At 40.9% G+C, this 15,212-nt stretch overlaps 1 long non-coding RNA gene across 2 annotated transcripts; it reads right to left on the bottom strand.

The window, feature by feature from the left end:
• Positions 1-578: 578 nt before the first annotated feature.
• On the bottom strand, positions 579-14,945 carry LOC107791619 (uncharacterized). Of its 2 annotated transcripts, XR_001649299.2 has the most exons (4): positions 14,304-14,945; positions 1,905-1,961; positions 1,390-1,515; positions 579-794 (listed from the first exon to the last, which is right to left on the bottom strand). It is a non-coding gene; the product is annotated as an uncharacterized LOC107791619 (long non-coding RNA). The 2 variants fall into 2 exon arrangements; XR_001649300.2 differs by lacking the exon at positions 1,905-1,961 and having other exon boundaries at positions 590-794.
• Between the last annotated feature and the right edge of the window lie 267 nt (positions 14,946-15,212).

The raw sequence follows: 15,212 nt of genomic DNA, 5'->3' as shown, positions 1-15,212 counted from the left end.
GACCATCAAAAACGACCTAAGGAATATTAGTCACCGCCTAGGACCGTTACTTATTTTTTTGGTGTTTTAGGGCCATAAAATCGGAATGGGTACTGGTGGCCAGATTTTCGTGTGCCATATAGCCCATGCCTCCTGCATGGGCTCGGGCGTCTCGGACTCTGATCATCTAAAGTCTTGCCGGCCCATCAAAAACGATCTAAGTAACATTAGTCAACCATCACTACTAGAAAATTCCTATGGCAACGACTCCAAAAACGGTGCAATAGGTAGGAAAACCGTCGCAATAGACCAATTGCAACGCTTTATAGACCGTTTCATCAAATCCCGTGCCAATAGGTCTACGACAATGGTTGTTGCAACGGTTTGCATAACCGTTACAATAGAAGACTTGTGGCAACGGTTCGACAACAGTTGCAATAGGCTTATCTACTGCAACGGTTGCTCATTCAAATGGAACGAGTATAAACCGTTGCAATATCAGTTTAAGCAACGGTTTATTAGGCTATTGCAACGGTTTAAATTACAGATTGCAATCGTTATTAGGAACTGCCGCATCGATTTATAAGGTTATTGCAACGGTTTTTTTGATGCTATTGAAACAATCTGTTGAGGCTATTGCAACGGTTTCTTATGACTGTGTATAAAAATAAATTTATAATATTGTACAATTCAAAAGCATACTACAACATAAAAGGTTCCTAAAAGATTCTAATACACGAATAATTTTAAGAACAATCCCATAATTCTAAGTAGTACCTTTGACGCTCCATTCACTCTTTGCTCATTCAATCCACCTGTAAAAATAAAAATAAATGATTTAGTAAAACTTTAAAAGTGCAATTTGAGTACTAAAGAACACTCAAAGCAGTCAATAAAGTTTCCCAAATTCAAATTCAAATTAAAATTCAAATTCAAAGCAAACCCAAAGATAAACTAAAGACATTACATGCATATGGCATTTTGTAAGAGAGATCGTTCGTTGCAAATCTGTCCTGAAAAAGCAGTAACCATCATAAAGACCAATAATGTTTTCTTTCCTGTTAGTCCCGCGGAAACTTAAAATTATACTCAAAAATTTTATTTTTCTCATTCACCCTCATTTTAAGACTATTTCATCTTAAATAACAAAAACCTCAACACTTCCATTATAACCATATGTAATAAAATTTTCCATAGCTACGAAATTGAATCAACACAACCAAGGGAGCACTCAAAACTCCACATGCTTCAAGTGTACCACTTTATATTACCTATCTTGTGACAACATATTTAAGAAGTTACTTGCAGCAAAAATGCTTAACTATATATGTAAACAATATGTCAGTTTAGATCTAAAATACAATATCATACAGAAAAAAGTACTAGAATAGTTGAAAGGAGATGGAATACCAGAATAGTTAAAAGGAGATGGAACTCTACTGTCCTAGAGTTTCAAGATCCGATAACTTTTCAAGGAGATGGAGCAGATGCTTCTATTGTGAAGCTTCTTTATCCTGGTAGCTGGATTGCATAACCCTAAGCATCCAAAGCATCCAATCCATACGAATTAGATATATGACTAAGAAAGTTTCAGCCTCGTTTTCTATGCTTCATGAGTCACCTTATAAAAGTTTATGGAGTAGTACTTTTGTATAATGCTTGAGTTAAAATACTGATACATACACATCAATTTTAAGAAACAATAGATTGGCAAATGAAAAAGAAAAAATTACAGCACCATTTCTACGTAGATAGATTCATTATTTTCCTTTAATAGCACTTCTCAATATTGCTAAAGTGTCAGTTATTTTTCATTATGTTTCTAGGTTGATATCCATAGCATGGTCGAAGTTCCTATTTCTGGTCATACTTCAAACTGATATTCAAAGGAGCTAACACTTAATAGATTTTGAGTTGAAACTCACCATTCGTAGGAATATGAGACCGACACTATAGATGTTAAATCTATCTGGACCATTCAGCTGTAAAAAAAAATTATAATAAGCCATGCTAACTAATGAGTAGAGTCAATGAAGATCGATTAAAAGTTCTTGCAAAAAGTGCAAATATAGAAGTTAAAACCAAAGAACTCATCCAATTATGTACTCAAAGTTTCTTCTTATCACTGTTTCATCAAGGTAAATTTTTGAAACCACCGGGAGGAAACATTTTTACAAATATCTGCATAATGACATGGCAAATTTATCCAAGGCTATTAGCTTTGTCTAATTTCATCTGATCATTATGTGCTAAATGTCTCTTTCATCAACTTTAAGAAAATGTAAAGCATTTCTCCCAATTGACCATGACTCTGCCAAATGATATGTGTGAATGCTGAGAGTTACTTGTTTTTTTTGGTATTTTAGGGCCATAAAACTAGAATTTCGCCCGATTCTCAGATTTTAGTGTGCTATAGCCCACGTCTCATGCATGGGCCCGAGCGCCCGGACCTGGATCTCCTAAACATTTGGTTGGCCTATAAACAATAACCTAAGCAACAATATTCACCGCCTTGCCTTGATCGTAACTCGTTTTTTGTAGTTTTAAGGTCATAAAACTTGAATTCTGCTCGATTCCTAAATTTTTGCGTGCTTTAGCCCAAGCTTCATGCATGGGCCCCAGATGCTCGGATCGGATCCGATTTGCCTAAAATTTTATCGTACTTATAAAATGACCTAAGGATCAATAGTCACCGCCTCGCCGTGATCGTTACTCAATGTTTGGTGTTTTAGGGCCATAAAATTGGTATGGCGCCCGATGGCTTGATGTTTCCTGTGCTATAACCCACGCATCCTACATGGGCCCGGGAGCCCCGGCCCGGATAGCCTAAAATTTTGCCGACCTATAAAAAATGACCTAAGAAAGAATAATCACCGCCTCGTCATGACCGTTAATCATATTTTTGCGTTTTAGGGCCATACAACTGGAATTCCGCCTGATTTCCTAATATTCGTATGTTATAGCCCGCACCTCCCACATGGACCCGAGCGCCCGGACCTAGATCACCTAAAATTTTGTCGGCCAATAGAAAATGACCTAAAGAATAATAGTCACTGCCTCGCCATGACCATTATTCGTTGTTAGGCGTTTTAGGGCCATAAAACTGGAATTCCGACTGATTTCAAAATTTTCGTGTGCTATAGCCCACGCCTGCTACATGGACCCGAGCGGCCGGATCCGGATCACCTAAAAAATTTTTGACCCATATAAAATGACTTAAGGAATATTAGTCACTGCCCCGCCATGAACATTACTCGTTGTTAGGCGTTTTAGGGCCATAAAACTGAAATTGCGACCGGTGGCCAGAATTTCGTGTGCTATAACCCACGCTTCCTACATGGGTCCAGACGCCCGTACCCAAATCGCCTAAAATTTTACCGGCCCATAAAAAATGACCTACAGAACAATAGTCACCGCCTCGCCATGACCGTTACTCATTATTTCGCGTTTTAGGGCCATAAAACTGGAATCCGTCTGATTCCTAAATTTTTGTGTGCTATTATAGCCCACTCCACATGCATGCACCCGGGCAACCGGACTCGAATCGCCTAAAATTTTGTCGGATCAACAAAAATGACCTAAGGAACAATAGTTATAACTTCTCCATGACTGTTCCTCATATTTTCGCGTTTAAGGGTCATAAAACTGAAATTCCGCCCAATTTCAAGATTTTCATGTGCTATAGCCTACGCCATCTATATGCATCAGGGCGACCGAACCCGAATTGCCTTAAGTTTTGTCGGCACATCAAAAATGACCTAATGAGCAATAATCACTAACTCTTCATGAGCGTTACTCATATTTTGATATTTTTGGACCATAAAACTAGAATTCCCCCAAATTCTCAGATTTTCGTGTGCGTCCATGCCTCATGCATGGGTCCGGGCGCCCGGATCCGGATCACCTTAAATTTTGTCGGACCATCTAAAATGACCTAAGAAATAATTCACCGCCTCGCCATGACTGTTACTCGTGGTTTTGGAATTTTAGGGCCATAAAACTGGAATTTTGCCCTATTCCCATATTTTCGTATGCTATAGTCCACGCCTCCTGTATGGACCCGAGCACGCGGACCCGAATCCCCTAAAATTTTACCGGACCATAACAAATGACCTAAGAAATAATAGTCACTGCCTTGGCATAACTTTTACTCGTTGGTAGGTGTTTTAGGGTCATAAAATTGGAATAGCGACCGGTGGCTAGATATTTGTGTGCTATAGCCCATACCTCGTGCATGGGCTTGGACGCCCGGAACCGGATCGTCTAAAATGTGTTTGGCCCGTAAAAAATGACTATGGAATAATAATCACCGCCTCACCATGACCATTACTCGTTTTATAGTATTTTAGGGCCATAAAACTGGAATTGAGATTGGTGACCAAATTTTCTTGTGTTATACTCCACGCCTCCTACATAGGCCCGGACCCGGATCGCCTAAAATTTTGCCAAACCATTATAAACAGCATAAGGAACAATAGTCGTCGCCTCGCCATGAGCGTTACTCATTTTTTGGCATTTTAGGGCCATAAATCTGGAATGGCGACAAGTGGTAAAGTTTCCATGTGCTATAGCCCATGCCTCCTGCATGGGCCCTGGCGCACGGACCCGGATCGCCTAAATTTTTGCCGACCCATCAAAAATGACCGAAGGAACAATAGCCACCACCTCGCCATGAGCGTTACTCACTTTTTGGCGTTTTAGGGCCATAAAATTGGAATTTCTCCCGATTTCCTGATTTTCATGTGCTATTGCCCACGCCTCCTGCATATGCTCGGGCACCCTGGATCTCCTAAAATTTTGTCGATCCAGCAAAAATAACCAAAGGAACAATAATCACTATCTCGCCATGCCGTTACTCATTTTTTGGAGTTTTAGGGCCATAAAAATGGAATTCCATCCAATTCCCAGATTTTCGTGTACTATAGCTCACGCCTCCTGCTTGAGACCAGGCGTCGGGACCCGTATCGCCTAAAATTTTATCGGCCCAAAAAAATGACCTAAAGAACAATAGTCACTGCCTCGCCATGGCAGTTACTCGTTTTTGGTATTTTATAGCCATAAAATTAGAATTCCGCCTGATTCCCAGATTCTCGTATGCTATAGTGCACATCTCCTGCATGGGCCTAGACACCAGAACCCGGATCATCAAAAAACACTTCGGCCCAGCAAAATGACCATAGGAACAATAGTCACCGCTTCGCCATGACCGGTACTCAGGTTTTGGAATTTTAGAGCCATAGAACTGGAATTCCGCCCTATTCCCATATTTTTGTGTGATATAGCTCACACCTTCTGCATGGGCCTGAGCACCCGTACCCGAATCACCTAAAATTTTGTCAGTCCATCAAAAATTACCTAAGCAACAATAGTCATAGCCTCTCCATGACCGTTACTCATTTTTTAATGTTTTAGGGCCATAAAACTGGAATTCCACCCGATTCCCTAATTTTCGTGTGCTATAGCTCATGCCTCCTGCATAGGCCCGGGCACCCAGTCCCGGATCACGTAAAACTTTGTCGACCCATAAAAAATGACCTAAAGAACAATAGTCACCACATTGCCATGACAGTTACTCATTTTTGGCATTTTAAGGCCATAAAAGTAGAATTCCGCACGATTCCCAGATTTTCGTATACTATAGCCCACGTCTCCTGCATGGGCCCGTGCGCCCGGACCCGAATAATCTAAAATTTTGTCGGCAATCAAAAACAACCCAAGGAACAACAGACACTGCCTCTCGATGACCATTACTCATGTTTTGGTGTTTTAGAGCCATAAAACTTGAATTCCGTCCGATTCTCAGATTTTCGTGTGCTATAGCCGACGCCTTTTGGATGGGCTCGGGCGACCGGACCGGAACGACTAAATTTCTTTTGGTCCATAAAAAATGTCCTAAGGAACAATAGTCATTGCATCGCCATGACCGCTACTTGTTGTTTTGCGTTTTAGGGCCATAGAATTAAAATTCTGCCCGATTTTCAGTTTTTCGTGTGCTATAGCCCATAGCTCCCGCACGGGCCCAGGACGCCCTGACTGGGATCGTCTAAAAATTTTTTAGCCCCTCAAAACTGACCTAACAAACAATAGTCACCGCCTCGCCATGAGTGTTACTCATTCTTTTGGCATTTTAGGGTCATAAAATTTTATTGTAGATTTTCGTGTGCTACAGACCACGCCTCCTGCAAGGGCCCGGAAGACTGGACTCGGATCGCGTAAAATTTTGTAGGACCATTAAAAATGACCTAAGGAACAATAGTCACTACCTCGCCATGACCGTTACTCGTTTTTAGAATATTATGGCCATAAAACTGGAATTTCTTCTAATTCCCAGATTTTCGCGTGCATAGCCCACGCCTCCTGTATGGGACCGGGTGCCCGGACCAGGATTGCCAAAAATTTTCCGGCCCAGCAATAAGGACTTAAGGTACAATGGTCTCCGCCTTGCCTTGACCGTTACTTACTTTTTGGCATTTTAGGGTCATAAAATTAGAATTTCGCCCGATTCTCAAATTTGAGTGTGCTATAACCCACGTCTCATGCGTGGGCCCGAGTGCCTGGACCCGGATGTCCTAAAATTTTGGTTGGCCTATAAACAATAACCTAAGAAACAATATTCACCGCCTCGCCGTGATCGTAACTCATTTTTTGTAGTTTTAAGGTCATAAAATTTAAATTCTGCTCGATTCCTAAATTTTCGCGTGCTTTAGCCCAAGCTTCATGCATGGGTCCCGGATGCTCGAATCCGATTTGCCTAAACTTTTATCTTACATAAAAAATGACCTAAGGATCAATAGTCACTGTCTCGCCATGTTTGGTGTTTTAGGGCAATAAAATTGGTTTGGCGGCTGGTGGCTTGATGTTTCTAGTGCTATAACCCACGCATCCTACATGGGCCCGGGTGCCCTCGCCCGGATAGCCTATAATTTTGCCGACCTATAAAAAATGACCTAAGTAACAATAGTTACCACTGCGCCATGACCGTTACTCATTTCTTGGCATTTTAAGGCCATAAAACTGGAATGGCAGCCGGTGGTCAGATTTTCCTGTGTTATAGCCCACGCCTCCTGCATAGGCCCAGTTGCCCAAACCCATATCACCTAAAATTTTTCTGTCCCATCAATAACGACCTAAGGAATAGTAGTCACTGCTTCTCCACCATCGTTACTAATATTTTGCGTTTTAGGTCCATAAAATATAAATTTCGCCCGATTCCCAAGTTTTCGTATGCTATAGCCCATAGCTCCTTTATGGTCCCGGGCGCTCGAACCCCGATCGCCTAAAATTTTATTGGCCTCTCAAAATAACCCAAGAAAAATAGTCACTGCCTCGCCATGACTGTTACTCATTTTTTAAGATTTTAGATTCATATAATTGGATCATATATTTTCGTGCGCTATAGCCCATGCCTCCTGTAAGGGCCCGGGCTCCCAGACCCCGATCGCCTAAAATTTTGTCGGCCCATTAAAAATGACCTAAGGAACAATAGTCACTGTCTCAATATGACCGTTACTCGTTTTTAGAATTTTAGGGCCATAAAACTGGATTTTCTCCTGATTCTCAGATTTTCGTGTGCTATAACCCATGCATCCTATATGGGCATGGGCGACCAGACCCGGATCGCCTAAAATTTTGCCGGTCCATCAAAAAGGACCTAAGGAACAATAGTCTCCGCCTCGCCATGATCATTACTCATTTTTTGGTATTTTAGGGCCATAAAACTAAAATTCTACTCGATTCTTAGATTTCCGTGAGCTGTAGCCCACATCTCATGTATGGGCCGGATCGCCTAAAATTTTATCGGCCCATAAAAAATAATCTAAGAAATAATTCATTGCCTCGCCGTGACAGTTACTTATTTTTTGGAGTTTTAAGGCCATAAAACTTGAATTCCATCCGATTTTTAGATTTTCGTGTGCTATAGCCCACGCATCCTATATGGGCCCCGACGTCCGGACCCGGATTGGCTAAAAAATTTTCGGCCCATCAAAAAAGACCTAAGGAAAAATAACCACTACCTCGCCATGACTATTACTCATTTTTCGGTATTTTAGGGCCATAAAAATGGAATTCCGCGCTATTCCCAAATTTTCGTGTTCTATAGCCCATGCCTCGTGTATGGGCTTGGTCGCACGGATCTGAATCGCCTAATATTTTGCCGGGCCATCATAAATGACCTAAGTTACAATAGTCACTGCTTCGGCCTTTCCGTTGCACATTTTCTGGAATTTTAAGGTAATACAACTGGAATTTCTCCTGATTCCTAGATTTTCGTGTGCTATAGTCCACTCCTCATGCATGGGCCCGGGCGCCCGAATCCTGATCGCCTAAAATTTTGCTGGCCCATCAAAAAGGACCTAAGGAACAATAGTCTCCGCCTCGCCATGATCATTACTCATTTTTTGGCGTTTTAGGGCCATAAAACTGGAATTCTACTCGATTTTTAGATTTCCGTGAGCTATAGCCCACATCTCATATATGGGCCCAAGCGCTCGGACTTGGATCGCCTAAAATTTTATCGGCCCATACAAATAATCTAAGCAATAATTCACTGCATCGCTATGACTGTTACTCATGTTTTGGAGTTTTAAGGCCAAAAAACTTGAATTCTACCCGATTTTTAGATTTTCGTGTGCTATAGCCTACGCATCCTACATGGGCCCCGACGTCCGGACCCGGATTGCCTAAAAATAACCACTACCTCGCCATGACCATTACTAATATTTCGGTATTTTAGGACCATAAAAATGAAATTCCCCGCTATTCCCAAATTTTCGTGTTCTATAGTCCACGCCTCGTGTATAGGTTTGGTCGCCCGGACCCGAATCGCCTAATATTTTTTTGGGCCATCATAAATGACCTAAGTAACAATAGTCACTGCTTCGGCCTTTCCGTTGCACATTGTTTTGGCATTTTAGGGTAATACAACTGAAATTTCTCCCGATTCCTAGATTTTTGAGTGCTATAGGCTACGCCACCTACATGAACCCTGGCGCCCGGACTCGAATCACCTAAACTTTTGTCGACCCATCAAAAATGATCTAAAGAACAATAGTCACTGCCTCTCCATGACATTTACTCATTTTTTGGCATTTGAGGGCCATAAAACAGGAAATTCGTCCAATTTCCAGATTTTTGTGTGCTATATCCCACGCCTCCTGTATGGGCCTAGGTTCCTGTACCCGGATCGCCTTAAATTTTCCGACCCATAAAAAATGACCTAAGTAACAATAGTAACTGCATCTCAAGTCACCATTACTCGTTTTTCGGTATTTTAGAGCCATAAAATGAGAATTCCGCCTATTTTAAGATTTTCGTGTGCTATAGCTCACGCCACCTACATGGACCCGGGCGTTCGGACCCATATCGCCTAAAATTTTGTCGGCCCATTAAAAATGACCTAAGGAACAATAGTCACCGCCTCGCCATGACCGTTACTCGTTTTTCGCATTTTAGGGTCAGAAAAGCTAGAATTCTGCCTGATTCCTAGATTTTGTTGTGCAATAGCCCACGCTTCCTGCATGGGTCCGGGCGCCCAAACCCGGATATCCTAAAATTTTGTCGGCCCGCCAAAAATAATCTAAGGAACAATATTCATCGCCTAGCCATAATCGTTACTCGATTTTTGGTATTGTAGGACCATAAAACTGGTATGGCGGCTGGTGGCTTGATTTTCCTATGCTATAACCCACGCATCCTGCATGGGTCCGGGTGCGGATCGCCTAAAATTTTACCGGCCCATTAAAAATAACCTAAGGAACAATAGTCACCACTGCGCCATGATCGTTACTCGTCTTTTGGCATTTTAGAGCCATAAAATTGAAATGGCGATCGGTGGCCAGATTTTCGTGTGCTATTGCCCACACCTCCTGCATGGCCCAGGTGCCCAGATCTGGATTGCCTAAAATTTTATTGGCCCATCAATAATGATCTAAGGAACAATAGTCACCGCCTTACCATGACAGTTACTCGTTTTTTGCATTTTTGGGCCATAAAATTAAAATTTCGCCTAATTCCCAAATTTTTGTATGTTATTATTGCCCATAGCTCCTTCATGGGCCCGAGCGCCCGAATCCGTATCGCCTAAAATTTTGCCGGTCCCTCAAAATTGACCTAAGGAACAATAGTCACCACCTCACTATGACCGTTACTCAGGTTTTGGCATTTTAGGGCCATAAAACTGGAATTCTGCTAGATTCCTAAATTTTTGTGTGCTTTAGCCCAAGGCTCCTATATGGGCCCGGACGCTTGAACCCGATTTGCCTAAAATTTTATCGTTCTTGAAAAATGACCTAAGAATTTTTCAAGAAACAATAGTCACCATCTTGCCATGATAAAATAGTCACCACCTCACCATGAACGTTACTCATATTTTGGCGTTTTAGGGCCATAAAACTAGAATTTCGTCTGATTCTCAGATTTTCGTGTGCTATAGCCTACGCCTCCTGCGTGGGCCTAGGTGTCCGGACCCGGATCTCCTAAAACTATGTCAACCCATAAAAAATGACCTAAGGAATAATATTCACCGCTTCGTCATGACCGTTACTCATTTTTTGGATTTTAGGGCCATAAAATTGGATCCTATATTTTCGTGTGCAAAGCCCATGCCTATTGCAAGGGCCCAAGGGCCCGGACCCGGATCGCCTAAAATTTTGTCGGCCATTAAAAATGTCCTAAGGAACAATAGTCACCGCCTCGCCACAACCGTTACTCGTTTTTAGAATTTTAGGGCCATAAAACTGGAATTTCTCCAGATTCCCAGATTTTCGTGTGCTATAACCCATGCCTCCTGTATGGGCCAGGGCACTCTGACCCGGATGGTCTAAAAAATTTTCGGCCCATCAAAAAGGACCTAAGGAATAATAGTCTCTTCCTCGACATGACCGTTACTTATTTATTGGCGTTATAGGGTCATAAAACTGAAATTCCACCTGATTCTCAGATTTTTGTATGCTATAGTCTCATGCAAGGGCCCGAGTGCCCGGACCCGGATCTCTTAAAAATATTTCAGCCCATAAAAAATAACCTAAGCAACAATAGTCACCACATCACCGTGTCCGTTACTCGTTTTTTGGAGTTTTAAGGCCATAAAACTTGAATTCCGTCTGATTCCCAGATTTCGTGTGCTATAGCTCACGCTTCCTGTATGGGACCGACGCACAGACCTGAATCACCTAAAAATAATTTGGCCGATCAAAAAAGACCTAAGGAACAATAGTCACCGCCTTGCCATGACTGTTACTCATTTTTTGGTATTTTAGGGACATAAAAATTGAATTCCACCTGATTCCCATATTTTTGTGTGCTATAGCCCACGCTAGGCATGTTCATGGATCAGATCGGATTTAGCACTTTTCGGATTATAATTTCGGATTTCGGATTTTGTAAATTGCAATCCGAATCCGAACAAATTAAACTCAAATTGGATTGGATTTTGATATTTGGATCAGATAAATATTTCGGATTGTCGCCTTATTAAGATGCTAAAATAAATAATTTTAATTTGCTATCTCCTACCATTTTCAGTAAATAAACTCATTCATTTCCATAACTTTTACTTTTAATATTCAAAGGAAAGAAAAGGCAAAAACAGTGAGAGAGAAACCTTAGAATTTTTAAAAGAGCACTCTTCCCTTTTATATGTAAAATATAAATTTCGATTTTCGGAACGGTTTGGATTTAAATTGAGCCAAACTGCATCCGATCCGATATCCATAATAATTAAATTAAAGATCCGAAATCCGATCCAAGGAGCTAAAATCCAATCCAAACCAATCAGAATAACACGGATCGGTTCGGATTTGCGGGTTAACCCAAAAAATGCACAACCCTAGCCCAGGCTTCCTGCATGGGCCCGGGCGCTCGGATCCAGATCGCCTAAAAAATTTCTGACACATAAAAAAAGACTTAAGGAACAATAGCCACCGCCTCGCCATGACCAATACTCACGTTTTGGCATTTTAGCGCCAAAAACCTAGAATTCCGCCCAATTTCCTAATTTTCGTGTGCTATACCACGCCACTTACATGGACCTGGGTGCCCGGACCTAGATCGCCTAAAATTTTTTGGCCCAAAACAAATGACCTAAGGAATAATAGTCACCATCTCGCCATAACGATTACTTATTTTTTTGCCATTTTAGGGCCATAAAACTGAAATTTCTCCCGATTTCAAGATTTTTGTGTGCTATATAGCCCAAGATTCCTGCATTGGCCCGGGCGCCCAGACACTGATAGCTTTAAATTATTTCTGCCCATCAAAAATGATCTAAGGAACAATAGTCACCGCCTCGCCAATGACCGTTACTCGTTTTTTGGCATTTTAGAGCCATAAAACTGAAATTTTGCCTGATTCCCTTTTCGTGTGCTATAACCCACGTTATCTGCATGGGCCCGAGCGCTCATACCCGGATCACCTAAAATTATTGTGGCCCATTAAAAAAGACCTAAGGAACAATAGTCATCACCACGCCATGACCATTACTCGTTTTTGGCATTTTAGGGCCATAAAACTGGAATTCTGCCCGATTCTTAGATTTTTGTGTGCAATAGACCACGCTTCCTTCATGGGTCCGGGCACCCAAACCCGGATCGCCTAAAATTTTACCGGCCAATCAAAAATGACCTAAGGACCAATAGTCTCCACCTCACCATGACGGTTATTCATTTTTTGGCGTTTTAAGGCCATAAATTTGAAATTTTACTTGATTCCTAAATTTTTGTGTGCTTTAGCCCATGCCTCCTGCATGGGCCTGGACGCATGGACCTGAGGAATAATAGTCATCACCTCGCCATGATCGTTACTCGGTTTTGGTATTTTAGGGCCATAAAACTGGTATGATGCCCCGGCCCGGATTGCCTAAAAGTTTTCCAGCCCATCCAAAATGACCTAAGGAATAATAGTCACCACCGCGCCATGGCCGTTAGTCATTTCTTGATGTTTTAGGGCCATAAAATTGGAGCGATCGGTGGCCAGATTTTCGTGTGTTATAGCCCTCGCCTCCTGCATGGGCCTAGACATTCGGACCAGGATCGCCTAAAATTTTGCCGGCCCACCAATAACGGCCTAAGGAACAATAGTCACTGCCTCATTGTGACACCTCCTTTTCCCCAAAGGGATAGGGGAGTTTTTTCAATTAAAGTGACATTATTTGAAATAGGATTATTTATTTAATTAGAGTCGCCACTTGAAATAATCATTATGGTGTCCCAAGTCACTGGTTTATTTTAAATCCCAAATCAAGGAAATTTGACTCTGTTTTAAAATCCGCGAAACTAGAAGAATGGGTAAGGAATTCGGTTAACCCGGGAGAAGGTGTTAGGCATTCCCGGGTTCCGTAGTTTTAGCACGGTCGCTTAACAAATTACACTCGACTTAATTGCCTGATTATTACATGTTTAAAACCTATTGTGCATTTTATCTTTTACCGCTTTTAATTAAATATTTAAACCGCTTTTTATATTTATGGAGTTATTTTTGAACAAGTTACGATGTCGTACACTTGTCATTCTGGTACACATTGCAAACCGTACCACGTGAAATGCACCCGCGATTTACAATATGTTTATTTATTTATTAAATTATTTGAAGTTATGGTCAAGTCACGTAAAACGCGCACTTGAGTTGGGATTTACGTATCGTGATGATTCCACGGGAACCGTACCCATGGTCACGATGATTTATTAATCGCGCCTAAAGTAAACTACGGTGTTCAAAGACGTTTATCCTAAACTAATTTGAGATTATTGTAAGGCATGATTTATGGATATAACATTGTGGGTAGAAAGGGGTGTAGCTTGTGATGCCATTGGGCCTGACAGAATTATTTTGGCCCAAACTAGCTTAAATCAAAAGGTCCAACATTTTCCAATATCAAAATTACTGCCTATGGCCTGCTAACTTCATCTACGGCCAACCATTCGGTTAAATCAACTCAGAACAAAACCTTGCAACTCTAAAAATTAACATCAAGGTCCAACTCAATCATATTGTTACTGATTCTATTGGTTTAGGTCATAAACTATTCTTAAAAAAAAATCAAAAGAAAAATTAACAAAGTATTTCAATTATGAGCAAATTATTATTATTCAATGATAAGACAAACTAAGATTAATTCTAAAACTTGTCAAACTGCCCGTTTAGCCTTAATTAAGAACTGATTACTCATTAATTCTCTAAAAGTCCCTAGATGAAACTAACAACAGCAAAACAACCAATATTTATTTCAAATATAAAGAATAATCAACCAAAAGCACAAAATAACAAGAAATGACTTCACACACCATTTGAATAACAATATATTAACAATAAAGTAAAGGAGAATGGACCTTTATGTAGCAAACTTTCTTTATATTTGGAAACCAACTGTGAACAAAGTCTCGAACGAATATGAGACGGTCAGCGACCTATGAACGCACGCCGGAACCTCGAACCAAGACCTCGTCGGAGACTTTCTGGACTGTTTTTGGATCTTTTAGCAGTTGTTTTGGAGGAGCTGCGTTTCGGTGATTTCGGTGGCTGGAATTTACTGAAGCAGCGGTGCTTCAAAGCTGTATTTTAATGGATGTTTCATACATTAGTTAGCTTCTGCATTTTTGGAGTTTGGTTGGGGAAGAAGGTGGCTTTTGGGGGTTTCGATGGCTGGTTATGGAGGAAGGAAGGTGAGCTACTGCTATGGGATTTTAATGGGAGGTCTATGGTGTTGGAAATGGTGGTTTGGTATTGGATTCCATGGCTGAAAATTGTTGATTGTTTTTTGCCGCTCTCTAGATGAGTAAAATTGATATTAAGAAGAAGAGGGCAGCCCTTTTTTTCTCGCCAGATCTGTTTTCTTCTCCTCTGTTTTCTTTTGTTCTCCAGATCCCTTCTCTCCTTTCTTCACCTGTTCTCAAATCCGTTTTCTCTATGTTCTCAGCCTTTTCTTTTTCTTTTCTGCACAGCTTTATTTTTTTTTTTTAACTTAGTTTCCTAGGGTTCTTAAGATCAAGCTTATATATGGGGTGTGGGAGTTAATATGGACCATTGGATTATTAAAGATGGAAGGCTAAGATTAAAAGGGTTTGATGGGTCTTGGTTGTCCAAAATTTGGGCCTCAATTTGGGCTAAAAGATAAAAACTTGGACAATTTTTGAATTCTAAAAATAATAAAATACTACTACTATTAATTCATGCTAATTAAATAAGATTGTTCTAATTGCAAAAATACTAAAATTATACATTGGGGTAACAAATAAGAC

This window comes from Nicotiana tabacum, chromosome 23 (genome assembly GCF_000715075.1).
Source record: "Nicotiana tabacum cultivar K326 chromosome 23, ASM71507v2, whole genome shotgun sequence".
NCBI classification, from domain to species: domain Eukaryota; kingdom Viridiplantae; phylum Streptophyta; class Magnoliopsida; order Solanales; family Solanaceae; genus Nicotiana; species Nicotiana tabacum.
Note: the sequence above shows the minus strand (reverse complement) of the source record. Positions and strands in the feature narration are given on the sequence as shown.